This window comes from Lithobates pipiens, unplaced genomic scaffold (genome assembly GCF_037356315.1).
Source record: "Lithobates pipiens isolate NorthernLeopardFrog02 unplaced genomic scaffold, aLitPip1_a1.2 Scaffold_25, whole genome shotgun sequence".
Classification (NCBI taxonomy): domain Eukaryota; kingdom Metazoa; phylum Chordata; class Amphibia; order Anura; family Ranidae; genus Lithobates; species Lithobates pipiens.
Genome location: NW_027507787.1, coordinates 46,758,010 through 46,784,974, shown reverse-complemented (window position 1 = coordinate 46,784,974; position 26,965 = coordinate 46,758,010). Strand labels below are relative to the sequence as shown.

The 26,965-nt window shown below is 45.6% G+C and overlaps 1 long non-coding RNA gene across 2 annotated transcripts in view; it reads left to right on the top strand.

Annotated features, from left to right (window-relative positions):
* Positions 1-26,965, top strand: part of LOC143930260 (uncharacterized) — a 177,912-nt gene that overhangs the window by 23,101 nt on the left and 127,846 nt on the right. For both annotated transcript variants that reach the window (XR_013262741.1, XR_013262742.1), the window contains exon 2: positions 980-1,195. This is a non-coding gene — a long non-coding RNA (uncharacterized LOC143930260). The remainder of the gene's footprint in view (positions 1-979; positions 1,196-26,965) is intronic.

Sequence of the window (26,965 nt, the reverse complement as noted above, 5' to 3'; positions counted from 1 at the left end):
TTTTTTTTTTTTTTTTATCTCCACTTTCCCCACCCCTAAAACTAATTTCAATCCATCTGAAATAAATAAAAAGAAAATGCTATACTACCGTATAACCTTTTTATATTATGAGTGATATATAGTCTTTTCTAGACATGAGTTAGATAAATACTATACGACATTAGTCACACGTTACTGAATTGTATTCTTTGTTTCCTTAAAGTTTATCTAATTTTAGTTATGTAACAACATATGGTTTTGTAACCAAAAATTTGTTGTTTTTGCATATTCAATGTATGCTATTTTTGTTATACAATTACAAAATGTATGGGTAAATAAATTGCTGTAATAGGAACATATAATAAAGGTTCTTAAAGTGATTGTAAAGTCTTCTTTAAAAAAACAAACATATTATACTTAACTGATCTGTGCAACGTAAAGTAATTGCACAGAGCAGCCCAGGTCCCCTGCCGATGCTTCTGACTCCTCCTCCTTCTTGGTGTGCCACCATAGGAATTTGCTTCCTATCGTGGTACACATGTGGGCTCGATCGAGAGCCATGGTGCTTGCGTCAATAGACACAGACAGCACAGCTCGGCCCCCGCTCTGCCCTCTGCTCGCTCTCAGCCATGTCTGTGAGAGTGGGGAGAAGGGAATGCATTAAGGTAAACAAATGTTTTTAGAACCACTTTAACGTGTATTTTTTTGGGCTGCCTGGATAGCGCCATTGGGTGTCTCCTTACTTCCTGTCTTGTCTGACACCAATATAATAATAATTAGGGAGTTAGAATATGGGGGCAAAGACCGCAATAAAAAGTTTATTTATTTTTATATATATATATATATATATATAATTGACTAGCACAGTTCATTCCTTTAGCAGATTTGGGCCAATGGATATAGTTGGCCACTTTGTGTACACCAAATGGATTTTAAAACCCAGATATTACATTGTAAAAGTAGCAGTAACATCATCATTGTGCTGTATATGTCTGTACAGAGAGCAGAGCTGTAGGAGGGACCCAAAAGGCTTCACCCACTACAGACTGCCTGCAGAAAAACTACACAAGGGAATGGCGACAAGACCAGTCACCCTGCACAAGGAGAGAGAACAGCAGTGACGACTGGTCCTTATGAAGCTTCTTCACAGAGGAAAAGTTTCACACTGGATTCCTGCCAAATCTGGAAGAAATACACAAAGCACACCAAGATTCAAGTAAGAAAACATACATCTCTTATATGTAGACAAAATGTACTTATCCCAGAGTTGGGCTTTAACCGCTTCCTGCCTGCGCTATAGCTGAAAAAGAGCTACAGTGCAGGCTTCCAGTTCCTGCTGCCCCCTGGGGCATGCATTGGGTGCTCTCTGTGACTGCGATATCCTTTTGTACACAGCTGATCACAGTAAAGACCAATCACAGTGGCAGTTTACCATGTGGTGAGCTGTGTCCAGTCATAGCTGATCTGTGTGAGGAAAGGAGAGCTGATAACCAGCAAGCCTGTCAGTACACACAGCCCCATCAGTACAGCCTTATTGAAGAAGAAAAATTACTTATTTGCAAAATTTTATACTAGAAACTAAGAAAAACTTTTATTTTTCCAAATTTTCAGTCTTTTTTATTTTTTTTTCGTTTAGCCAAAAAAAAAAAGAAAGAAAATCTGTCTCTAAATATGCTAAAAAAATTGCTTTTTATTACAGTATTGCATGACTGCGCAATCGTCATTCAAAGTGTGACGGCGCTGAAAGCTTAATCGCCCCCCCGGGAACCTTTTTTTTTTTCTTAGCTATAATGTAGGAGAAGAATTCCGTAACACACCCACTGCAGACTCCTCCCTGTCTCTTGGCCACAGATGGATCAAACTTCAGCTTGTTCAGCAGGGATTGGCCAAATTATTATCAGTGTGTGGCTGTCCCTCCAGTCGAATGAACAATTTGGAAAACTTTTGTCAGTCAGCGCCTTCAGCTGCTGATCAGTGTATTGTGACAACGCTGTCAGAATACAGTGTTCTGGTGAGGGGTGGGGTTAGGGGTGCTTGTGTGGGTGGGTCAGTAAGTCAGCTTTTTATAGTGATAGGACAATAAAGGTTGCTGGAAAACTGCAAAACGACATGTAGGTGTTGAAGCTTTGCCTTAGAACAGGCCAGCAGAATGTGGGCACTGAGAGCTGCTTTAGGTGTGTGCAGGAACATCAAAACTGTCACTGGACATTTGCGAGGAGCTAAACAACGTTGGTAGGTCACTATCACTTGCTGTGTGTGTATATATACATCTATACTTTATCATACCTGTTGCCATTGACTTATGACAATGCATTCTGTTTCTGCTTGCCTGTTTTCTGTGAAAACCAAAGAAAATGCGTCTTTCTAACGTTCGTTTAGTAGTATTAAGGCCCGTACACACGGTCGGACTTTTTGACAACAAACATGCAAATTAGCTGTTTTGGAGCAACATCCGACTGTGTGTATGCTCCATCGGACAAACTTTTTTTCTGTTTTCATCGGACTTTTGTTGGCTGTGCGAACGGACAAACTTTCTGGCAACAAAAGTCCGATGGAGCAAAGTCCGACCGTGTGTACGCAAAAGCATCGGACTTTTGTACAAGGTACAAACACGCATGCTCAGAACCAATGCAAAAGATCAGACTACAATACAGAAGTTGACAAAAGGTGGCGCTGGAGTCATTGAACATCCTCTTTTGAAGTGGCGTCAGTACGTTGTGACGTCACCACGTTCGTGTTTGTTGTCAAAAAGTCCGACCGTGTGTATGCAATACAAACTTGTGGACCACGCCCTTTGTACAAAAGTCCACGGAAAAGTTTGTACAAAGTCCGACCGTGTGTATGAGGCTTTAGAGTCAGTTGTCATTGTTTATAGACTGCCATATTTAAGCCTAGTACATACAGGGCGAATGTAAGGCGGCATCGGCCAGTTCAATAGAAACCTGCCGTCATTCGGCCTGTGTACCTCTCCGGCTTCTGTTTATGGGGCATGACCAAAAAATGTCTGTCGATCAGCTCCTGATCAGTGCTCTCAGCCAATGGCTGAGAGTGCTGACCGGAGTGTTCTGGTGGGTGCATCCCCCTGTCATAACACAATAGCACAGAAGGGGAGATCGCTGTGCTAACATCACAGGTTAGTACAGTGTCTCCTCCAGAGCTGTCAGTTGTTGGCGGTTATTTTTTTAAATTTGTTTTTAGTTCAGCCCTGCTGTTTTGAACAAAAAAATAAAAATACTAGTATGTACTAGACTTTAGAAAAGCCTCAGTAGTATAATGCCTGGTAAAGAAACCTAACATGTTTCAAAAAAATTGTATCTTAATAAATTGAGGTGGCCAAAACAAGTGGTGGTGGAGGGGTTAAAGTGAACCTGTGATTTGTGCATGTGGGGAAAAAGCAGCAGATTCACTTAATTGCCCACCCCCTCAGATTCCCTTTGCAGTAGTGAAGAGCAGAAGACCTGCTTGGAGTTTACAAAGGACTAAGGTGGCTGGACAGATTGGCAGAAGAGTGAAGGGAAGGTGGATATATGTGGGCATTAAGGGGGCATTTAAGTAGACCTCATTGGACAAAGCAGTTAATTTTAGGCTCCAAACATTTGATGTTTGAAGAAAAAAACCTGCTAAGTTGCTTTGACTAGAATTTCTTCACTTTAAAAAAACAATCCTAGCTCTGAACAAGTTTTATCTGCCAAACGTGTTGCAATCAACTGATTGGAGGCCCTAAGCTATACATTTATTGCCTACTGAAGGGGCTTTTTCATTTTGTACTCTAAATCTGGCTCTACACTGCAAGCTAAGGCCAAATTCAAGCAGTGTACGGCCTACTGGCATCACTCTGTTTGACAAAGTCGACTGTTCAATTGACTTTTGTCAGCAGAACAGAGCCTGCTGTGCCACTGTTTAGGTGTTTTGACAGCCGGTGGTGTTGACGATCATAAAGCACTAGCCTGGGGGAGGGGGATTTGGAGGGGTATTCCAGCTTAACCCTGCTGTAGTGTGTATTTAATTGTCTCCTATCTTTTTTTTTTTTTTTTTTTTTTTTTTTTTTTTATTATTCTTAATATGGGTGGGGGCAGTGTGAGCATGGTACATCACACATAGCACTGTGTACTTGAATAGTATCCAGGGATCCTTTTTACAAAGCTGTTTCCTCACTATAGTGATTGTATCTGCATTCTACCGTTCAGATGTGTTTTACACAAAGTGCGTCATAATGGAATTGTACGACAGCAATATATTTAATTCGAAAAAATTAACCATGCTCTGTTAATGGATTTTTTATTCTAATGTTGTTTTAGGCATTTAAAGGTATTCTGAGGTTCATCGTGCTTGCTGTTTAGTAACATTTGCATGCTTGTTTTAATATAGATTTATGTGTATTCTGTACCTTTAATGCTCATTTGCCTTTTTATGTGGGTGGATAATTCAGGCTTTATATTATAATGTACATGATTGGCTTGCAGAGTATGTGCAACAACACCACAGTAACCAGTTTTCAGAGTGTGCTATAACCCTGCAGCACCCAGTTACCAGAGTATGCAGATCAAACCCTCAGTAACCAGTCTTCAGAGTTTGTGTATTAACCCCCACAGTGACCGATTTCTAGAGTATGTGTGTTAACCCCAAAGTGAACAGTGTCAACAGTATGTGTTTACTTTGGGGCTTGTGCACATACTGTTGACGCTGTTCACTTTGGGGCTTATGCACAGTGTCCACACAGTATGTTCGTTAACTGCAACCATTGTCCAGAGTATATTTGTAGGCCACCCAGTAATCACTGTCCCAAGTATTTGCTTGGAACCCTACACTCTGAAATGTTGGTTTGTCACTAAGAAAACTTAGAGAGAACAATAACTCAGGGAAGAATGCCTAATCGTCACAGAAAAAAGACCAAGTGGTCCATCGAGAGTGTGTGTGTGTGTGTGTGTGTGTGTGTGTGTGTGTGTGTGTGGTGTTTGTGTTTTTTTATTTTTTTGTCCAAGTATAGATCTATGTTTGTTCCAAGTATCAACTACCTTCCCAGTAAAATTAATACTTTGATTTGAACTTTCCTTCTGTTTGAGGTCATGTTGGATTTTACATGCAATTATTGCTATTATAGCCACTAGTAGTAATCGGTGTGTGGAAGGGATCCCCCCCATCAACTCTGAATGTAATGGGGAAATAACACAGGTGGCAGGAAAGAAAATCGCTCCATCTATGGTTGGCTTAAGAATCCCCATCCTCTCCCAGCTCTGCAGCAATGGAAGAAAGCTTCCCCCCCCCCCCCAAACATTGGTGTCAGAGGAATATCCTATTTTCCTGCCATTGGCATTAATAAGAGGAATAATCCCCACCCCCAAGGCATTGGTGGTCAGTGAAAAATCGCACCCCCCCCTCCCCCGGTATTGATCAAGAAAGATTTCTCCACTTTCCTGGTATTGGTGGCCAGTCAATATTCTCACCCAGACATGGTGATTAGCGGTTATTGAACGGTCGGTGAACTATCCCCTACCCCAAGAATTAGAGATCAGTGAAATCAATAGTTGGCCCCCACCCCCACAAATGTTGGTGGTTAGTAGAGGGTTCCTGCTCACCCCTTGATCCTCCAGGCATTGGTGGTCCATGAAAGATTTGCCCTGTCCCACTCTCCCAGACATTGATGATTGGGTGTCAGGGAAAGATTCCCCACCAACCAGGCAGTGATGGTCAGTAAAGTAAATGACTTTGACTTTCAGAAATGGCTCTTTCCTCCCTAAAGGCATTGGTGGTCAGAAGAAGGCAGTCCTGTGCACTGCACTGCTGCCTGCGAGATGACATCACTGCTGGAACTATGCAGATACTGTCCAGCAGGGGAACACTCTATCTAGCAGTTTGTGCATAGAAGTGGATCCAAGCGCTGGAATGAGAGTTTCAACACTCAGCTCCTGGATGTGGTCTGGGCAGGGGTGGACTAACCATTTTGGCACTCGGGCACTGCCCGAGGGCCCCATGCCACCAAGGGGCCCCATCAGGGTTGTCGGCCTCAATAAAACTAGGGACAGTATGTAAATGTATGTATATGTATGTGTATGTGTTTTTTTTTTTTTATCCCATGATTATAGCTGCCCCGCCTCTCCAGTACCTTTTCAGTGTGTGTATTTGTATTTTGTGTGTGTATACTGTGTGGCCCCATAATCTTCTCCTATTGCCCGGGGGCCCCATAATCTTCTCCTATTGCCCGGGGGCCCAATGAGTTGTCAGTCTGCCCCTGGGCCTGGGTCCATAGGACACTGGAGTTGGATTGAAATCCCAGCACAGTCCTGAGGGATCTGGGACAGTTGGGGGTTCTACAAAAATGTGTAGCGCTGCTTTCTTAAAGGTAGCAAGATAAATCGGTACACCTCTGGATGCTCTGACCCTGTGAGTCCTCTGCCACCCTGGCTTCAAACCTCCTTCTCTTTTTTTTTTTTTTTCCCTTAGATCAAGCCATCTTCTAGGACGGCTTACAGAGATCGGCTCCTCCTACCTAGAACAGGAAACACATGATCCACATTATAGAAGCACAGGCAGTAGCCCTTCAGTATTTGTGTTTTCCTCTGGCCAGGATGGCAGCGAAACCATTTTATTTTTATTTTTTTATTTCTTTGACCAAAGTCTGGGACCGAGGTCTCCCCCCCGGGATGTGAGACCTAGAGCAGCCAGTGGTGACTGTGGGGTCTGACAGGGCTCTGCTCTTCCTAAGGGGGTCTTCCCTCTTTCTTCCTAAAAGAAAGCACTCAGTGGGGATACAGCAAGAATCCCCCCCGAGAATCTGGTGGAACTAGGGCACGGTGAGGGTGTCCATAACCCCAGGGACCTTACATCCCACTCTCTCCTTCTACCTGACAGTGGTGGATGGCATGGAGGGGCCGCCCGAATATCCCCCATCTGCTTGGGAGGGAGACCCTGATTCTTGTTTGCATGGTGTCCCGGCTCAAGCTGTGGCTATTGGGGCAGAGGGATCTCCTACTTGCCTATGCTGTATCGGCGTCTTCCGGCCGCTACTGCGCATGTCCGGATGTCGGTATGTTGTAATTTCCGACGACTCCGGATTACTAAAAAATGGTGGCGCACTCGCTGAGTGTGTATAAGGGCGGTAACGGAGCGGGGTTCCACGGTCCTGTGTTCCCCAATCTACCTTGAGCGATCCTACCCGGCGGTCCATTGGCTAGAAGGGATAGAAAAGGAGGACGGACCGAATTTGGCAGCATCAGTGGTCACCACAGTGGGTGAGTGACCCAGCTGGTGCGGGGAGGAGATTTGGGGTGGCCCTATTTCCCTCTCCCCCACAGGATACTCGAAGGGTAAGGGGTAAAATGTGTTTGTTTTTGTTTTTTTATGTAATTCACAGAGATTGAACCCCCAGGGGACGGCCAGTAGGTCTAAGTCCAAAGCCACCTCTAAATCAAGGCGTTGAGGGTATTCTAATGAGAAGCTCCCACAGGACCACAACGAGCCTTTCTGCTTCAGATTTATCTATAAGTTATTGGCAAGTAGACATCACAAGCTGTTAAGGAATGTCATGTGCTACAGTCTGAGATGCTAGCAACCCTCCAGTCCTTTAGGACTAAGGTTGAGAAGCGGCAGTTAGAAGCCCCTTCCGGTACGGAGAGCTCCCCCTCTCAGGAGGGGATGTCCTACAAGTAATACTGGGGGGTTCCAAGAACTGGCTCCCTGTTATTCAGATGAGGAACAGGTAGAGGAGCAGAGCTCCCAGGAGGAAGGGGAGGATTCTGACCAGGATCGTCAGACCGAGGCTAGGCCAAGGGGACATCTCTTCTCAGGCGAAGACATGGAGGGTCTCCTCAAGGCAATCTTCAAGGCAATCTTCGTTCCTCATTCCCATTTGAGGTGGTTAAGGCAGACATCCACCGTAGTGAACTGGTGCCTCTAGCGAAAGGAGGATGTGTGCGCCTGCTCCTACTGACTCTCAGCCTTCCCTCCTAGGTAAGAACGCCGCCGCCATTTTCCCGAAGTTTGAAAAATGACGTGGGTGCTTGTTGCCACGCCCTCTCCGGCAGCCCACGTGAGCTACCGGGGACCCAGGAGTCGGGGACAGGATCCCCCTGGAAAGAACCGATGGCCAGCACCCCTGTCCTAACAGCCACCTGTACAGCTAAGGAGGGGAGACAGGATAATGGCCCCTGAAGTTCTGGGTACACCACTGTACCCAGGGTCCTTCAGCTCTCAGGGGGGCTCTTCCAATTTCTGCTGCCCCCCCTGAGGAAAAGATAGGGGAACCCCCCAGGAAGGACAAGAATATCCTACCAGACCCAGAGGCTTCCTAAGCTTGTGGTCCGGCTCCCAGGGGGAGATCACCAGCCCCAGGCTTTGGGTCATTTGGAAAAAAACAAACAGGTTCACTGTGTAGGGAGAAACACAATCAAAAACTGAGGATCAAGGGGAAGGGTGGGGACTTAAAACAGCTGTCGATTGATTGTGTTTCCTGTAGGGAGGAGCCTCTCATCTCCCAGGTCTCCCGCCGTCCTGGAAGATGACTTGAGAAAAAAAAATTCTTTGTTTCTGTTATAAAATTTAGCAGGATAGTCATTTTTTTTCTTCATAAATTTTGGCCAAAATTTATACTACTACATATCTTTGGTAAAAATAAGTAAAAATTGGTGGATATTATTTGGTCTTTGTGAAAGTTAGAGCGTCCACAAGCTATGGTGCCAATATCTGAAAATTGATCATACCTGAAGTACTGATGGCCTATCTCAATTCTTGAGACCCTAACATGCCAGAAAAGTACAAATACCCCCCAAATGACCCCTTTTTGGAAAGAAGACATTCCAAGGTATTTGTCAGGTCACCTTGAGGCGAGGTGACAGGTGCACACCGTAGGGATCAGGAGTGCACCGCAAGGTTGTGGACCCTACGGCTGACTGCTGCAGACGGGGGACAGATCCCATTGGTACAGTGAGAGGGGAGAGATCGGTGTCCGCAGCGCTGTGGGCTGGATCTGCAGTGCCCACCGCGCTGCTCACCTACAATTAACCAAGCAATACCCAGCAATGCCCTGCCAATACTCTGCAATACCCAATAATGCCCTGCAATGCCCTACCATAAATTGACATACCCAGTCATACTCGGTGATACTCTGCAATACTCGGTGATACCCAGCCATGCTCGGCCTCTGTATGTGGCCAGGCTGTGGAAGTCTCGCACATGTGGTATCGCCGTACTCAGGAGGAGTAGGGGAATCATTTTTGGTATGTACATGCTATATGTTAGAAATATTGTATAAATGGACAACTTTGTGTTTAAAAAAAAAAATGCATTTTAATACATAGAATGTGATCTTAAAGGGAAAAACGTACCGACTATAGTCCTTCTGCAGTATTTGAATAATTGCTGAGCAGGTGTCTGGAATAATGAGTCTCAGAGCTTGAGGGGAGATGCCAGCGGTTCCCGTCACCAAGTAACGCAAGGTGGCTATGAGCCTTTGCTCTGGAGTGATGGAAAGCCTCATACATGTGTCCTGCTTCTTTACTATAGGGGGGTCACCAATGCAAACGGGTTAGTGAAAGCAGGGGTCCGTCATCCGGAGATAATTCCGAAAATCATCAGGATTATTCTCCCGAAGCTCCCGCAGCAAAGGCATATGACATAATTGGTCACGATTAAGCAACCAATTTTTAGTCCAAGAACTCCTCTCCCTCCTCCCTAGCAATAACTCCAAGGCTAATAATAGCACATTCTCTCCTTAAATTCTGCAACATGGCTGGTTGATGAACAGCTGTTCAGAAACAAACTGAAAATGTGAATTGACACTTGCCAAACTTCTACTAACACAAAATTAGCAGAAGGAGCCCAAAGGGTGGCACATGACAATTGAACTTCCTCTTTATCAGCTCGTAGTAAGTCATTGCGTTTGTGTTTGTTGGCCGACAATTGTGTACCGTTTGTATGCAAAACAAGTTCCCAGCACACGCCCTTTGGACAAAAGTCTGATGCTCTCTTGGCCAACAATCGGATCGTGTGTACGAAGCTTAAGAGTAAGCTCTGTGCCCCTCCCTTCTCTGGGGAATTGCTCTTTGGCATGGAGCTGGAGTCAGTGTTGGAGAGGTCAGTGGGCAAGAAAAAAGGCTTTCCTTTTACCAAGAAGCAGCGGCAGAAGAGAAATTTTCATCCTCCCCAGGGATCCGTCGGCAATACAAGAATTTCCCATCTAAACAGGAGCACAGAAAGTGCTGGCAGTATAGAGGGGTGAAAAGCAGGAGTGGCTTTCTGTTTAAACCCCCCCCCCCCCCAGCCTAAAGACACTTCACAGTGACTCAGCTAGCCAAGTGGGAGGAAGATGGTGCATTCCTCCTACAGTGGCAGGCTGTATTTTCAAACCGCTTTATTCTGGATCTTATTTAGTTCGGGTACAGGATAGAGTTATTGGATTGTCCTCCCCAGAGCTTTCATCCTACATTTCTACCAAAAGACAAGGAGAAAGCTACTGCAATGTCCTCTCTGTTACAGAAGATGTTAGAAGAGAAGGTGATCAGTTACATTCCCCCAAGCCAAAGAGGGGGTGGATGTTATTCTTGCACCTTTCTAGTACAAAAATCATCTGGGAATTCTGATTCATTCTAAACCTCAAACAGATGAATATGTAAGTACAAGCTTTTCAATATGGAATCCATATATACAACAATAGAGCTGCTGTCCCCGGGGGTCTTTATGGTGTCGTTGAACCTCAGGGACATCTATCTCCACGTTCCCACTCGATGGGAGTCCAGAAGATACCTCAGGTTTGCAGTGCAAAATGGATTCAAGACGTTATTTCCAGTTCAATGCCCTGCTGTTTGGCCTAGTTTCTGCTCCCTGAATCTTCATGAAAGTGCTTGCAGAAGTTCTTCAGATTCTAAGGTCAGAGGGGATCCAAATAATCCCCTACCTGGACGATCTGCTGCTCTTTGCAGATTCTCCAGGGGAGGTGGAGCAGAATCTGAGCAGAACTATAGATCACCACCTCCAGCATTTGGGATGGCTGGTCAATCCTGGAGAAGTCTCATCTCATTCCCACTCAAATGATCGTATTTTTGGGGTACCAGATAGACTCAAGAGTGTCCAGGATTTTTTTGATGAAGGAAAAAGTACGGACTTTGATATCAGAAGTTACAAACCTCTGTGCAAGCCTGGACTTCTCAACACAGAATGTAAAGCTAATCCTCGGGCTTATGACTACAACGATTCTGGGTGTTCAGTGGGTACAGTTTCATACAAGAACACTACAGAAATTTATGCTCTCAGTTTGGGTTGGCAAAATGGAGTCTCTCTTCAGTCGGGTAGGGATCCCGCAGGCGGTAAAGAGGTCAGTCAGATTTGTGGTATCCAACCACCAGCTATCGGCAGGTCGGCTTTGGTCTTGGCTCAATCCTGTTATTATCATGACAGATGCCAGCGCTCGTGTTTGGGCAGCTCACTCAGGGAAGCAGGTAGCCCAGGGTCTCTGGGATCACCAGCAAGGCTGTCTCTCTTCCAATGCAAGAGAGCTTATGGCAGTTTCAAAGTCCCTTCTAGCGTTTGGTCCATTTTTAAAGGAAAGGCATGTCCAAGTCCTTTTGGACAACGTGACCACAGTAAGCTACGGTTGTGCTCATAAGTTTACATACCCTGGCCGAATTTTATAAATTCTTAGCCATTTTTCAGAGAATATGAATGCTACACAAAACATTTCTTTCACTCATGGTTAGTGTTTGGCTGAAGCCATTTATTATCGATCAACTGTGTTTACTCGGAATAACAGAAACTACCAAAATGACCCTGATCAAAAGTTTACATACCCTGGAATGTTTGGCCTTGGTACAGACACAGAAGGTGGCACACATACAAGTTAAATGGCAATTAAAGGTTAATTTTCCAAATTTTGTGGCTTTTTAAATCGCAATTAGTGTGTGTGTATAAATAGTCCAATTGTCACAGTACTACTACAGTGAGCCCACAGATGAGCAGGTGACACGGGATCCCCCAGGGCGTGGAGTATAAGGGTCAGCTGGTATTCTGCCAGGAACCCCCCCCCCCCCGGTATTCTGCATAGGATGCATTAAGGCAGGCATGTTCAAAGTCTGGCCCGCGGGCCAATCGCAGTCCGGTTTTGAACGGCCGCCTGGTGTGCTGCGGGATCAGGGTTGTCAGATGAGCCCAATCCCAGCACTGTGAGAAGCTCCGTTGGCTTCAAAAGTGAAAATAAAGTGCAGAGGAGTGTGCTGTGCTCTCTGCTTCCCCCTAGATTGCAGTACCTGGCTGAATGTGGAAGCTGGAAAGGTACTGTATTGTGCTACAAGCTAGATTCGTTTTAAAAAGGCTTTGTGTGTGTGCGCGCGCATGTATGTCTGTCTGTATGTGTATGTATGTGCATGTGTCTGTATGTGTGTCTGTACGTGTGTGCATGTGTCTGTATGTACGTATGTGCGTGCATGTGTCTGTATGTTCGTGTGTGTGTGTGTGTGTGCATGTGTCTGTATATGTCCTGTATGTTCATGTGTGCATGTGTCTGTATGTGTGTGCATGTGTCTGTATGTTCATGTATCTGTATGCATATGTATGTGCGTGTGTCTGTATGTGTGTCTGTATGTGTGTCTGTATGTGTGTCTGTACGTGTGTGCATGTGTCTGTATGTGCGTGTGTGTGTGTGTCTGTGTGTTACTTTTAATCCAGACCCCCCCCCAATTCTTGTACCATCAGAACTGCTTTTGTGGGGCTTGTGTGTGTGATAGCAGCCAGCACTGCTGCTCCTCTGAAAAGCAATCCATACGCAGATCGCTTTTCAGAGGCATTTGAAAGGTGGTAAAGAGGCATTATGTTGCCTCCTCACCACCTGTTTTAAGCCCGTAAATGCAGGATCACTATACCACAAATGTGCAATCCACACAGTTGTGGGGTAGTTGCAGTGCAGCCCCATTCACCCTGGGTATACCTCCAGCTGCAGCCACAGCATGCGTACACCCCCAGCTGCTCCCTCTGCAGCTAAAGGGGGAGAAGTTGGGTGTGGTAGAAACAGCTTAACCATGTGGTTCTACTGCTCCTCCAACAAGCCTTTGGTTCACATCTGCGTGGCTACATGCTGCGTGTAGGGCAGGCCATGCATTTCAATGGGCTTCCCTACCCACAAAAATGCAGGGAAAGAAGTCCCAGAGCTTTTTTTTTTTTTTTATTGCACTGCACCAAAAAGCACCCCATGTTTCCAATGTGTGGGGTACCATTAAGAATTAACGTTGCCCCTAAAGAGCAGAGCATTCATCTGTGTGTCGGGAACGAGCATGACAAAGGCAAGAGAATTCTTGTTGGGCCGCGTATGAGTACTCGAACGACCGAATTTTGATAGTTCAAAGAATGTCAGGCAAAATGGTCGGCCCTCACGCATGTTCACTTCATCAAATCTGGCCCTCTTTGAAAAAAGTTTGGACACCCCTGCATTAAGGTGAAAAAACTTGAGGGTTTACAACATCTTTAATCTGGGGGGCCTGCACAACTGTAAGTCTATACACCCCTAGCAGTGCACTTTAAAGTGTCCGGTCTCTAGAATACTGTGCATTTTGGCACAACAATTGTATGAAGACTGGTGCAGTTGAACAGGTGCATAGTTGCAAACTTCATTTGGTCTGCAGGAGCTTACTTTTAGGCTGAAGCAGGAAAAGGCTGCATGGCATGCATATGTACTAAACTAGTATGGGGCCAATTGCAGTTGGGCAGGTGCAGCATAGTATACATGCTTGCAAGCTTGTTGCCTAAATGCATGCTTGAATACACACGTTTTGCATAGATGTTGCATACATACATATGGCTTAAGCACATGGGCATCTGTGCACTTGAATGAGTTGTGTCTCCACAATAGCATGCATTGGGTCTGCAGGTGCTTAGTTTTGGGCTCCCTTTTTTTTTACACTTGTGCGACTTGAAAGTCTCAACTTTGTTGTGATTTTGCAGCGATGTGAAACAGTGCCTGTGTAATCTTGAGGTCCACCTCAAGTGGTGCAAGGGCTACTTTGAGGTCACTGCGACTTGAAGATACATGGCTGTGAAGAGTACTCATTGAAAATCGTGGGGTGTGACTTGTCAGATGACCTTGCAGTCCCAAGTCACAGGACGGGTCCTGCAGGTGTGGAGGAGGCCTTGGGCTGTTGAAGCAGCATAGAAGCTGCATTGGATGCCTATGTACTTGGCTAATCCTGACTATAACTAGTATGGCAAAAAAACACACCCAGTGAATCAAGTGACAATATTTCAATCTCTTATTCCTAGAGTGTCCAGAAACAGTTCACATAAACTAAACAAAAAAAATCTGATGAATGGTAAAAAAATCAAAAAAAGTAGTAATTTGTCTGTTCCAGTGATCTTCCACCCACACCACAGTGCTTGTGATTCCACTCCCCTTATACACTTGCGCTCACCAGCTGCATCTGCCTGCCACTTTTGTGTTTGGCTCAATTCACCTTAACCCACTCATAAATAGGAGTTTATATAGAATTTCCAGACTTCAGCTAAAATATGACAAATCTCTCTTTCGTGTTTAAAATGGTTTGCGCCACATGCAAATAAAAGAATGCTTCCAATAGTGTGATATAGTATTACACAATTTTATTTAAAAATGTAAACACTTCCACAGCATTGCACTCACATGTGTCAAAAATAAAACACGCCAAAGATTCTCACATCACAGCAATCCATGCATATGTAACTGGATATATAACGGTCACAGCAGACCCAGTGTGTGCGATCGTGTGTGTCACTGTCTCACCACTCCTCATCCCCGGTAAGCACTGTCCGATGCCGTGCATTAGCAACAGCGTCCTATGCCTCACTCAGTTGATTGCCAAATAGCCACGCTCCGGCATGTTTCGTCATGAATGACTTACTCATGTTACCTCAACCTTTGCTCAGGAAGCAGTTGGTCCAAATTTTCCTTTCAATACATTTTGCAGTAGGAAGCTGTTTCTAGGTCGATGCACATTCCTTATTTACAGTCCTACTCCAGTTCTTGGAGAGGATCCTTCTCTCTCTGAAACTTGAAGATCCAGGAGTTGGATTGCCGGAGGGCTCTTTTCCCATTGTGTTGCACAGCTAAAGATTGGTGGTTGATGGTTTGGAATCTAGAAAGGTTCAATCCTTCCTTTCAGGTATTGGAAGATAACCACTGATGCCAGTTTCTCCATTTAGTTTGAGAGTGGCTACAGTTCAGTGGTCTTGGTCTTCACGGGAGAGATACTACCCATAAATATCTTGAAGCTTTTGGCCAGTACGCCTTGCTCTAGATTATGGTACAAACCAGTTGTAGGTTATAACCAGAAAAGCCTCTGCAGATAGAGTATATATATATATATATATATATATATATATATATATATATATATATATATATATATATATATATATATATATATATATATATATATATATATATATATAGAGAATATATATATATCTCTCATATACTCTGCAGGTGAATCTACTAGATCAGGGGTGCCTAACCAGTGGCCCACGGAGCCCTCTGATGTGGCCCGCGACCTCCTTCTGTAGGATGGTGGATTGGCAAGCCCAGATCACGGGTTGCAGACCCGCCATCCCAGAGCATCTGTGTTGTTAATGAAGCAAGCAGCTGTGGAGCAGAGCTGTATAAGCTGATGCTTCCTGTATAGCGCCGTCTCTTGCCACAGACGGAGTGATACCAAATGCACTCTGCCGGGAACAGCAACAGCAAGCGATACCTGAATGGAAGACTGTTATTAAAGGTCAGTTTATTACTAAAATTGCAGTGTATGTATGGGCATATCTGCGCAGTGGTTACTGGGTTGCTTTCAAACTGATCCGCAGGTGCAGCGCATCTTCAGGTTACTTGCACTGAGGCATAGACTTCTGTTATTACCTGCGGGTTTGATGTGCTTTCAGAAAATACACCACACCTGCAGCATATAATAGAAGTCTATGGCAAAGTGAAGCTAACCCGCAGGAAAGACACGGGTTCACTGCGCTGCATTAGTGTGAAAGGCCCCTTTCACACAATCATTCCAACCCAATCAGACCCTCCATTCACCTCTATGAAACTGCAGATATAAACAGATGTGCCCTTTTACATCCGCCTACCTCCAATCTGATTTGCTAAAAAAAACAAAAAAAAACAAATGCAGAAGGGGGATCAATCCCCTTCCGTCTGGGCAGATTGGATCGGAGGACGCATAGAGTAGAGTGGGCTGTGTCCGTGTCCGCTCTGCACAGACCTGTGATCCGCCTGCTCTGCTTATTGTGGCCCGCAACCAGTTACCAAGTCGCGTAAGTGGCCCTCGCTCTTCAAAAGGTTGGAAACCCCTGTACTAGATTCCAAGTTCAACAACAATTTGGGTCAGGTTATGTCTGGGATGAGGGTACCATTGGCAATAGGGGTAGATGCACTGGTAACTCCTTAGGGACCAGTTCTCTCTTATTTGCTTATTTTCTTATTCCCCTGTTTCGACTTCTGCCATTGTCTTTTGTGAATAATCCGGAAGGGGGGATAACGCTGATTATAATGTTAGCTGAATTAGCCCAGGATGGCTTGGTACACTGACATAGCGAGTCTTGCAGGGGGCGTGCCTTTGAACACTCCTAGTCCATCGGAACCTAATGGTCTTGAGTCCAGTATCTCAGCACTGTTGAGTATATAATTATATTATATTATATCATATTATAAATAAAACATCTCTGGCATTTACATTTTACTGAGTAAAAAACTTGATGAATACGTTTGGAGAAAGCACATGTGTAAGGCATTCAGAATGTGTTGAGTAGTGGAGCAGGTTAACACTTTATTTTTTATTTTTTTGTACCAGCCAAATGTATACTTCTGGGTTCCCGGGTTTTTATTTCATCACAATGGCGTTGATGTACTTAAACTGGAGTGAAAAATCTGGTGCAGCTCTGCAAAGAAACCAATCGGCTTCCAGGTTTTTTGCTGAAGCTTAAAGAGGAGTTCCCCTGGAAAAAAAAAAGAAAATTAAAAGTCAGCAGCTACAAATACTGCAGCTGCTGACTTTTAATAATCGGACACTTGCCTGTCCCAGGGTTCAGCGATGCGGGGGAATGAAGCCCTGCTTGTCCCCCCCCCCCACTCCTCTCAGCGCCACCGGCATTCTAACTGTGGGCACCTGGCTGTGGCTTCACAGCCGGGCACCTACTGCGCATGCGTGAGCTGTGCCACGCGCTGTGATTGGCCGCACAGTCATATGGGTCCCAGATGACTGACAGGCGGGAGGGAGCAGAGCTGAGCCCTTCCTGCACCAAGGGGAAGTCATTCAGGAGCCCAGGCACTGAGGGAGGCAGACTACGAGGGACCCCCTAGCAACAGCCATATAGAGGGGAGTTAAAAAAAATCCAAATTTCTTTATTTTTTTCTTTTTCTTTTTTTTTTTTTAGGAATTTTAATAATTTTTTTTATTTTTGTGTGGAACACCACTTCAATTGAACAAACTGAAGTTAGAAGTTGATTGGTTTCTATTAAGAGCTGCACCAGATTTTGCACTCTCCAGTTTTAGTAAATCAACCCCAATGTCTCGAGAGTCAGCAGAAAAACTTGATAGTGTTGTTTTAGGCACATACACTGCCAAATGGACAACCCCAACTACCACAATGCAAATAACTTGAAATAAACATATAATTTTTAGTGTGTTGTTGTTTGTTGCCTTTTCCATTAAGTTATGAAAGGCAGCTTACCACATGTATTCTTAAAATAAACTTTTGATTGCCATCTTTTTATTTATATTCTGGGAATGTATCCAACAAAACATTTTGGACAATGTTTTGTTCATTTTCCAGGAACCAGGGAATTATATTTACATAAGGGACAGAGTGAATCCAAAAATAAATTGGAAAAAGTTTCATGTTTAAAGTACATTGCAGCACGAAACCTGTATCCCTTGGCATTGGGTTGTGACCAAGGCAAGGAAATCTGATACTTGTCAAATGTTAATCACTGCTGGATCAACTCCGAAATTGTAGTTGGCATTGTGTGACTTATGATGAGCCTTATTTTTCAAAAGTGTTCCATGCTGCAGAAGGTTTGTGTATCATGTTTCTGTACTTGTATTTGTTTGGTATCTGTATTTCTCCCAGTATTCATTTGGGGAAATGGTCTTCAACACCATGTAAAAGTTGGTGCTACTAGGACGTCGGATACTAAGCAAAGCCCCATCTTGTGGCAATAGGCCTGCATATACTGCACAAACTCGGTTTAGATTAGTGTTCTTAGGTAGACCTCTATCCCCTGCTCATCTGTCTCAGAATTTACTATTAAAGCTTTAGGTCTCATACACACAGTGAGAATATCGGACAAATCATCGTCCTTTTTATTTTTTTCATTGTAGTCTCCATATTGAGAAGTGGTTAGTCAACTTTCAAAAATTTCCATACGACAGAATACAATTTCAAATTGGAGACAGCGATCCATTGTTTAAACTGAGCAAAAGTGATGTGGACTGTGCGGTGAAGTGACTGCAAGAGTGGGGCATATAAAATAAGGAAGTTGCTGGAAACAAAAAGGAGCCCGGAAGTCTCCAAATGTGCAAGCTCTGCTAGTTGCCAGTTCAGAGGAACCACCAACTTTTGAGTCTGCCAGGGCAACAGTAACCCCAGCTAGAGGGGAAGGCAGACAAACCGTGCTGTAAGAGCCATTGGCTGTCTTGACTTTTGAAGTTGCATGCTGTTTCTCCTAGCAACATAGGTGTAAGTAAACCAGCTGGAGTTAGAGATACAAGTGTGCCACAGCCAATAGCCATATCAGTGAAGCCAGTCCAGCTGTGCCATGGAGTCTGCCTACCCAGGATCATTCCTGCGCTGCTCCTAGTGAAGGTTATTTATATGAATGGCTGCATACACCAATATGGACCAAGCCGTGCCCACTAGGGAAAGTATGTAAGGAAAGTTGATGTCGCGCTATTCTTGCCCTATTCTGGGTAGGGGGCTGTTACACCTTCCACTCTATCTAGTAACATCTAAATGACTCTCAGAACATATATATTTGAATGTATGATATCTTCTAGATGTGACTCTGTACGTAGCACGCTGAATCTTCTGCGGACTCGGGCGACGAGGAGGACCTGCCTAGTTCTGCAGGTGCGGCGACGAAGGTGAGCGGCATGCCTACCACCTCTGACCTGGCCTCTATGCTGCTAAACTTGGAGCGGGTCATTAAGAAGGAGGTCTCCGCGGTCCGAGCGGATCTGTCTCAAGTATTGCTGCGGGTCAAAGAATCTGAACAACGCCTGGACCGACATGCGAACGCTATTAGGACTTTGCAGGCGACTACCCGTCAACTTGCAATTGCTCATCGAACGACCGTTTACAAGCTCGAAGACCAAGAGAATCGCAATAGACGCAATAACGTTCGGATTCGGGGTCTCCCTGAAGCAACTGGGGATGATGACCTCTTACCGTCCGTCAGAGGCATTTTCAACAGCCTCCTCGGCCGAGCGGCAGATGCCCCCTTAAAGATTGACCGTGTGCATAGAGCTCTTCGACCCCGCAACCTCACCACAGACATCTCACGTGACGTCATATGTCGGGTCCACCATTATCCCGAGAAGGAGCTGATCATGCAGAAGGCTAGGGGCGCCACGCCATTCGACTTTGATGGGGCGATGTTATCCTTCTTTCCCGATTTGGCGAGGGAGACTTTGGATAGACGCAGAGCCCTGCGTCCCCTCACGGAACTGCTTCGGGCGGCGTCCATTAAATATAAGTGGGGCTTTCCTGCGGCCCTGATTGCTTCTCAGGATGGCAGAACCGCAATACTCCGCTTCCCAGAAGACCTGCCGAGATTCTGCAATGATCTGAATGTTAATATCCCAGAGCTACCTGGCTGGCAGGATGGCATCCCGCCTTTACCCAATGGAGCCGACCAGGGATGGCAGAAAGTGGGTCGTGCCCGTCGCTCCTCTGCCCAGGATCATCGCCCTTGAAATGACAAAATACCCTGCCGCTGGCTTTCCCGCACTGGATTATGGGCTGCAATCGCAAGGTTTACCACCCTACTGAGGGTGTGATGTCTTCCCTACCCTGGTTGTGCGTAGCCAAGGACCGTTTCTGACGGCTGCTGGACCTAGCCAGGTCACGGGTAGGATGCTGATTGCTGTGCCAACTACACCTTTGTGCCTCCCTGGGGGCCCCTACCCGAGGGTGGTCATTGCTATCTTTTCGTTCTGGGTCCTCTGACTTTGTTGTGCATATGTTTTATTTACTGTTTTATTTTTTATTTTCTCTCCCCTTGTTTCTTACACTTGGTTGGATTGCGGTATCCCCTTGCCTGCTTTACCGCCCTAGTTCCGTATTCTATTATACATGCGTTCTACTGTTATACATATTGGATGATGTGAGTTATCTGCTGTGGTGTCGGCACCGGGCCACTGGGCTGTGCTTCAGACCCCTATGGTGTGGTTTGTGCCCAGTTGCCTGAGTCCCGTCTCCCCCTTTTTGAGCGGGGGCTGCCCGGCGCGGGGCCCTGGTGTCCTTGCCCCTTCTGGGTGGGGGGCGCGGGGGCCCTGTGGCGGGCTTGTGGCCTGCTCTCGCACAGCATGATTATGCGTGCAACACTAGCTGTTGTCAGGCAGCACTTTTTCTGGTATTTTTTGTTTTTCTCACTACTATGTGGTCTTTTCTCTTTCTGTTCCTTTTCCTTCTTCTTTTCTTCTCCCTCCCCCCTCCCTTGGCTCCTTCCTACACCCTCCCCTGCCCTCTCCACCCCATTTAGCGGTGGTCCGCCTCTATACTGTACTGGTTATATGTTGGTGTTCGCGGTTCCTCCCCCAGAGACCTCATGGCAACGGTGAACCTTGTATCTTTTAACGTTAGGGAGACACAATTTATATAGAGAGCTGGGTCATTTGCGGGGGGACGTGGTCTTCCTCCAGGAGACCCACCTCACACATACGACCCTAGTCAGACTACACTCCCCGAAGTACCCCACGTGGTACTACAGCCTTTCCGACATTTCCAAAGCAAAGGGTGTGGCCATTGGGTTTCGTAGGGGAACCGCGTTCACGTTTGATGCTATGCTGAGCGATCCTGCGGGACACTTTCTGTTTCTCCGGGGCACCCTGGGCAGCATGCCGTGTACCCTAGCTACCTTGTATTCCCCTAACAAGAATCAAGCGAGTTTTCTTGCCTCCACACTCAACTCCTTGCGGAGTTTTGCCCGTGGATGTATCCTACTAGCGGGCGACTTTAATGTTCCGCTGGAACCTACTTTGGACACCTCTAGGGGTGGCTCCTCTTTATCCGGCAGAGGATTGAAGTTTATACGCTCACGACTCCATGACCTACAGTTGATGGATGTCTGGAGAATCGCTCACCTGCGGGAAAGGGACTTTACCTACTATTCTTCTGTACACCAAACGTATTCCAGAATTGATCTGTGTTTCATTGATCATCAACACCTTCCGCTCGTAGTGAAGTCAAGCATTGACTCCTCTCCCCTGTCAGATCACGCACCTATCTCGTTAACTATCAAAGTAGAGTCCATACCCCTGAAATCCACTAATTGGAAGTTGAATGAAGACCTGATAGCCGAGGAGGTGGACAAAAAGGTGATGGGGGACGATTTAGAGTTTTACTTTAGGACTAACGTAAGCCCTGCATTTCCCCGGGAGTGTTATGGGAGGCCCATAAGGTGTATATTAGGGGTAAGTTTATGGAATTGGGATCCAGGAAAAAGGGGGAGCACATGCTACACCAATCTACCTTGCTGCGTGAAATCGCTGGCTTGGAACGCCAACACAAACTGAATCAGACCCCGGCCCTTTTCCACACCCTGACTGAGAAGCGGGAGACCCTGAAGTCCCTCCTTCATTTGGACCAAAAACGACGCTCTCGGTTAGTGGCTCAACGGTTTTATGAGTGGGGGGATAAACCCAGCAGGTTATTGGCCAACTCGGTGCGACAGCGTAAGAACGCAGCGTTCATTGCTAAGGTTAAGACCCCCTCGGGAGACCTGGTGTTTGATACCCCCCAAATAGCCAAGACGTTTAGAGACTTTTATCAACGCCTGTATCAGGTGCACCAGGACGTCCAGGATGGAGACACAAGGGGGCGCCTTATCCGGGACTATCTGGCCCGTGCCGCCCTCCCCACGCTCCCTGCGGAGGTCTTGGCCTCCTTGGAGAGTGAGTTTACATTGACAGAGCTCCTGGGCGCCATGAAGGGCATGGCCTGTGGCAAGGCCCCAGGACCTGATGGCCTCACGGTGACTTATTATCGAGCGTACGCTGACATACTGCTCCCTTACTTGACCAACTATGCTAACGTGACCTCGGCCGGCGGAGACCTTCGTCCGGAAACCACTCATGCCCACATCACTGTTCTACCCAAGGCGGGCAAAGACCCCAGTGACTGCGCGAGCTACCGCCCTATCTCGCTATTGAACATTGACGCAAAAATTTATGCTAAAGCCATAGCGAACCGGCTGCTCCCCTTGATACCACACTGGATCTCGCGGGACCAGACGGGGTTCATCCCGGGGAGGGAGGCGCGGGATAACTCTCTTTGCACACTTTCCCTGATGGCGTATGTACGGCGGACTTCCCAGCCCACCCTGTTACTCTCCACAGATGCTGAGAAGGCGTTTGACAGGGTGGACTGAGAATATCTTATGGCAACGCTGACGCATCTAGGAATTGGCCCCTCTTTGCGCTCTAAAATATCGGCCTTATACCAACGTCCCACTGCTCAAATACGAATTAATGGCACCCTTAGTGACCCCTTCACCTTATACAATGGTACCCGCCAGGGATGCCCACTCTCGCCAATTTTGTTCGCGATCTCCCTAGAACCATTCCTCTCCCTCATCAGGCGCAACCCGAGCATACATGGTATATCAATAGGCAAAACGGAACACAATTACGCAGCATACGCTGATGATATATTGTTTTATGTACAACAACCGCTGATCACCCTACCCAATCTAATGTCTGAGTTTTCGGCCTATGGCTTGGTTTCAAATTTTAAAATTAATATGTCCAAATCGGAACTGTTAAACATCTGTCCCCGCCCGACAGGTGTCTCACCTGAAGCGGAACTACCCCTTTACTTGGCAGTTAAGCTCCATGAAATATCTAGGTATTCAACTCACGCCCTCTCTGTCGTCCCTATTCCACGCTAACTTTATACCCCTGCTTAACACACTTAGGTCAGATATCCAGAAATGGTCCCAGCTGCGACATTCTTGGCTGGGCAGAATCGGGTTGGTCAAGATGAATTTGCTGCCCAGGGTGCTCTTTATGCTTCAGATGGTCCCGTTTGGGATACCGGTTGTTTTTTTTACGATATTGACCTCTATGGTATATAGATACATATGGAATAGGAAAAGACCCAGACTCCCTAGGTCTCTCCACACCCGCCCTAAGTGTAAGGGTGGCTTAGCAGTGCCGGATTTTAAGCTTTATTATCGATCCATTGTGTTGACTAGGCTCTCTGACTGGAAATATTGCAAAGAGACTAAACTATGGGTTAATCTAGAGACAGACCTATGTGGCACTGAGCTCTCCACACTGATGTGGATCCCGAGGAAATTCCGGACTCTCTTGCCTACTACGTCACCGCTAACGCAATCATCCTTGATGGTATGGGACTCTATGTGTAAGACACATGGTTGGTCGTATAATTCCCCCCTGATGCCCTTGATAGGACACAATTTCTTCCCACCTGGTAATATGGACCCTCAAACTCATCCATGGCAGCTGGGCAATAACATCTACCTGCATAAAGTCGCCGGCCCCTCCGGTGTTTTGCCGCTCTCTACCATCATGGGTGCATCTCCCATATCATATATGGACCGCTGGAAACATCATCAATTATTGTCCTTTGTTCGATCGCTCCCAAAACCCTTACGCTCCTTGGCGGAGCTTACGCCTTTGGAAACCGCATTTGCCGACACTGAACCAACTGAGAAGCCAATTTCGTACTTTTATCAAGCTCTGCTGTCCCTCATTTCTACTAATACTCCCACATTCCTACGCAACTGGGAACGGGATTTACAAATGGCCCTTTCGCTGTTCCAAAAATCACAAATCCTAGCCCTGGCACATACCTCCTCCGGATCATCTAAAACGTCGGAAATGGCGTATAAACTTTTAACCAGTTTTTTTCCCCCTGACCTCACCACTGTGTTGGCGGGAGTGCGGTGAGGAGGCTACTCATGCTCCTATTTGGTGGTACTGCCCGAGGATCCGTCCATTCTGGCTAACGATTCTATATTGGATTAAAGAGATCCAGGGATGGGAGGTTCCTAATGACCCATGGTATGTTTTGTTCCACTGCACGGGGAAGCCAACAGGCCCTTATAAAAGATCAATTACACCCCACCTCCTTAATGCCGCAAAAACCCTCATTCCACAATTTTGGAAACTGAGGAAGATCCCTACGCTCCGACGTTGGTTACTCAACGTGGATACCACTTACTACATGGAGGACCTGACTCTCTCCCTCCGTGGCAAATCTGAGCTGGCAACAAAAATTTGGGCCTGTTGGGTTGCCTTTTAAATACTCCTCTAGCTATGCAGATATAATGTCTCAACCACTGTGATGTAATCGTAACATTTAAGGTTTTTATGGTAATTTTGGGGCTGATATCAGAGGCGGACCTGCATCCCCCCCCCCTCCCCTCCTCCCCCCACCTTCACATCCCCCACACTTCTCTGTGTTCTTTATTTCCTGCCCTTTTCTTCCTTTCTTCCTTTTCTTTTCTTTTTCTCTATATCTGTCAATTGTGTTTTCTCTTTAATAATGGAAGAGAAGGGTGTATTCTTCTTACCGCAGAGGCTGGATGGTTCCAGCGGCAGTGATTCATACCGATCACATGGTCATGTGCCTTTGAAATCCTGTCGATGGTTCCAGTTCATATGCTGCCTCTATTAACTAGGCCCTCGTGGGCAGTATTTTGTTTTGAACCATGGCTGCTGATAATGTGATATGACTGTCCCCTGCGCGGGTTTACGTATTGTCTATTATGGTATTGTACATGCTTCTTTTCTTCAATAAACATTAATTAAAAAAAAAAAAAAAAACAAAGAAACCCAAGTATACAAGTATTCTGACAAGGAGCAAATGAGTTGCTAAAGGTAGTAGTACAGATGCAAATTAATAAACACTTCTCCACAATATACTATAAAGTGACTGATTCCGAAGTGCAAAATATTATTAAACAAGTGCTGAACAATAAAATAATTCTTCTATAAATAAAGCTCTGTGCAGATTTCAAAAAATGCAAATAAACTGCAAGACAGGCAGTATAGTCTCTTGGTGCAAAGTGCAAAAATTTGTGCAAAGCAGCAATACAATCTTGTCTTCTTGTGCAGAAAATGTCAAAAGTGTAACGGGTGTCGGGGAGCAAATAACTCCTCTTTGTGTACACCACACACTAGTAAGAATGGCCTCTTGCCTTGCGGTAATGAGATAGCCGCATGTATATAAATATCTGTATTATGTTTCCTCCTGGGACAGTGAATATGGATCTAAATACTGTCTTTGCATCTCAGTGGATGCATGGATACCGAAATGGAAAAAAAAAAAAGCATGGTTCCGGATCGTGTAGTATGTCATAACAATGGCTTTTATTACATAATCGAAACTGAGGTACTCGCATCAGGTAAACATTAACAGAGAGAACTCTAACAAGTGACAAGCTCGTTTGCCAGTGTCTATTCTGGTGCCTTTCTGTCCCTACGCATGGCGTCGGTCATCTTTCCATTTCTGTATCCATGCATCCACTGAGAGACAAAGACCGTATTTAGATCCATATTTACTGGACCAGGAGTTTGGTGCAAGGAGGAAGCATATAATACAGATATTTATATACATGCGGTTCCTGGTTTCCTTGAAATCCTCCTCCAACTATGCCTACCCTTTTCACCTAGCTCCTCCATTCATAGAAGCTGGTACTACAGCTTCAATAAATGAAACTTGATCTATAATTGGACGACAGGCAGATGGATAAAAGTTACACCTCCTCTGCCCATAGATTGTTTGTTTCATTTATAGAAGCTGTAATACCAGTTTCTTCGATTGGAAGAGCTGAGCAGGAAGGGCAGGCATAGTCATGCACGTTTTGATGAGCGACTGTAACAGCTCCCTCAGTTCTATTGACCCGCTATGTATCAAAGGGTGGGGGGGGGGGGGGGAGCGGGCATCAGTGGAAGACGATTTCATGGAAACCAGGAGCCAGAAGCACATGGGACAATGTCAATTAATAGTAAGTCATATCACTTGTAGTGATCCAGTCACAAAAAAAGCCAATTCCTGTTCACTTTGAATATCTAGTCAGCTGCGCTGCCTGACTCCAGGTATGTGAGTACCCCCTGTGCCTATGGTCTCACCGGAATCTCCACTAGGTACATGCTCCCATTTGTTCCAAATATTGCGTGCAGTTAATCCTGAAAGGGGCAAAGCCACGCTGACTTGGGAGCCGCTGTCAATGACGCCCCCAATGGCATCTTTATGATGAAACGTGTCAGTTAAAGCTTGGTTACATGACATCCTTGGAAGTCGACCATCTTAATGGTTGTAAACATTCTCGATCATATCGATTGACATGCGATTTTTTTTTTTTATGTTTATGGGTATTTTGATGAATTTTTAAATACATTTTGGCTTTCAGTAATACTGCACAATGAAGTGTCTTTTTTACCTATCCCAAACCTCGCATGATCTGAGGTCCTTCGTCGGTGGAGTTCCTTATGTCGATTGGGCTACAGACAGCTGATGTTCTTGTGGATGTGGTGGCTTGTAGCTGGGTTAACTGAGCATGTTTGACCGCTTTATACAGAGTGGTCCACTACTGAAGGTAAGGCTCAGTGTGTGCTTTGCTCTTGATGGAGGACTTTTTACAGCACTTGTGTGTGGAAATTGTACGGGTGGATCCCATATTTTGAAAATTTTAATATCCTATTGAAAAGGATTTTGTATGTTTATGGGAAACTACAATATTATTCTAATTGTTTCATTACCATTGAACTGCTAGCTGCTTTCGTAATTGTGT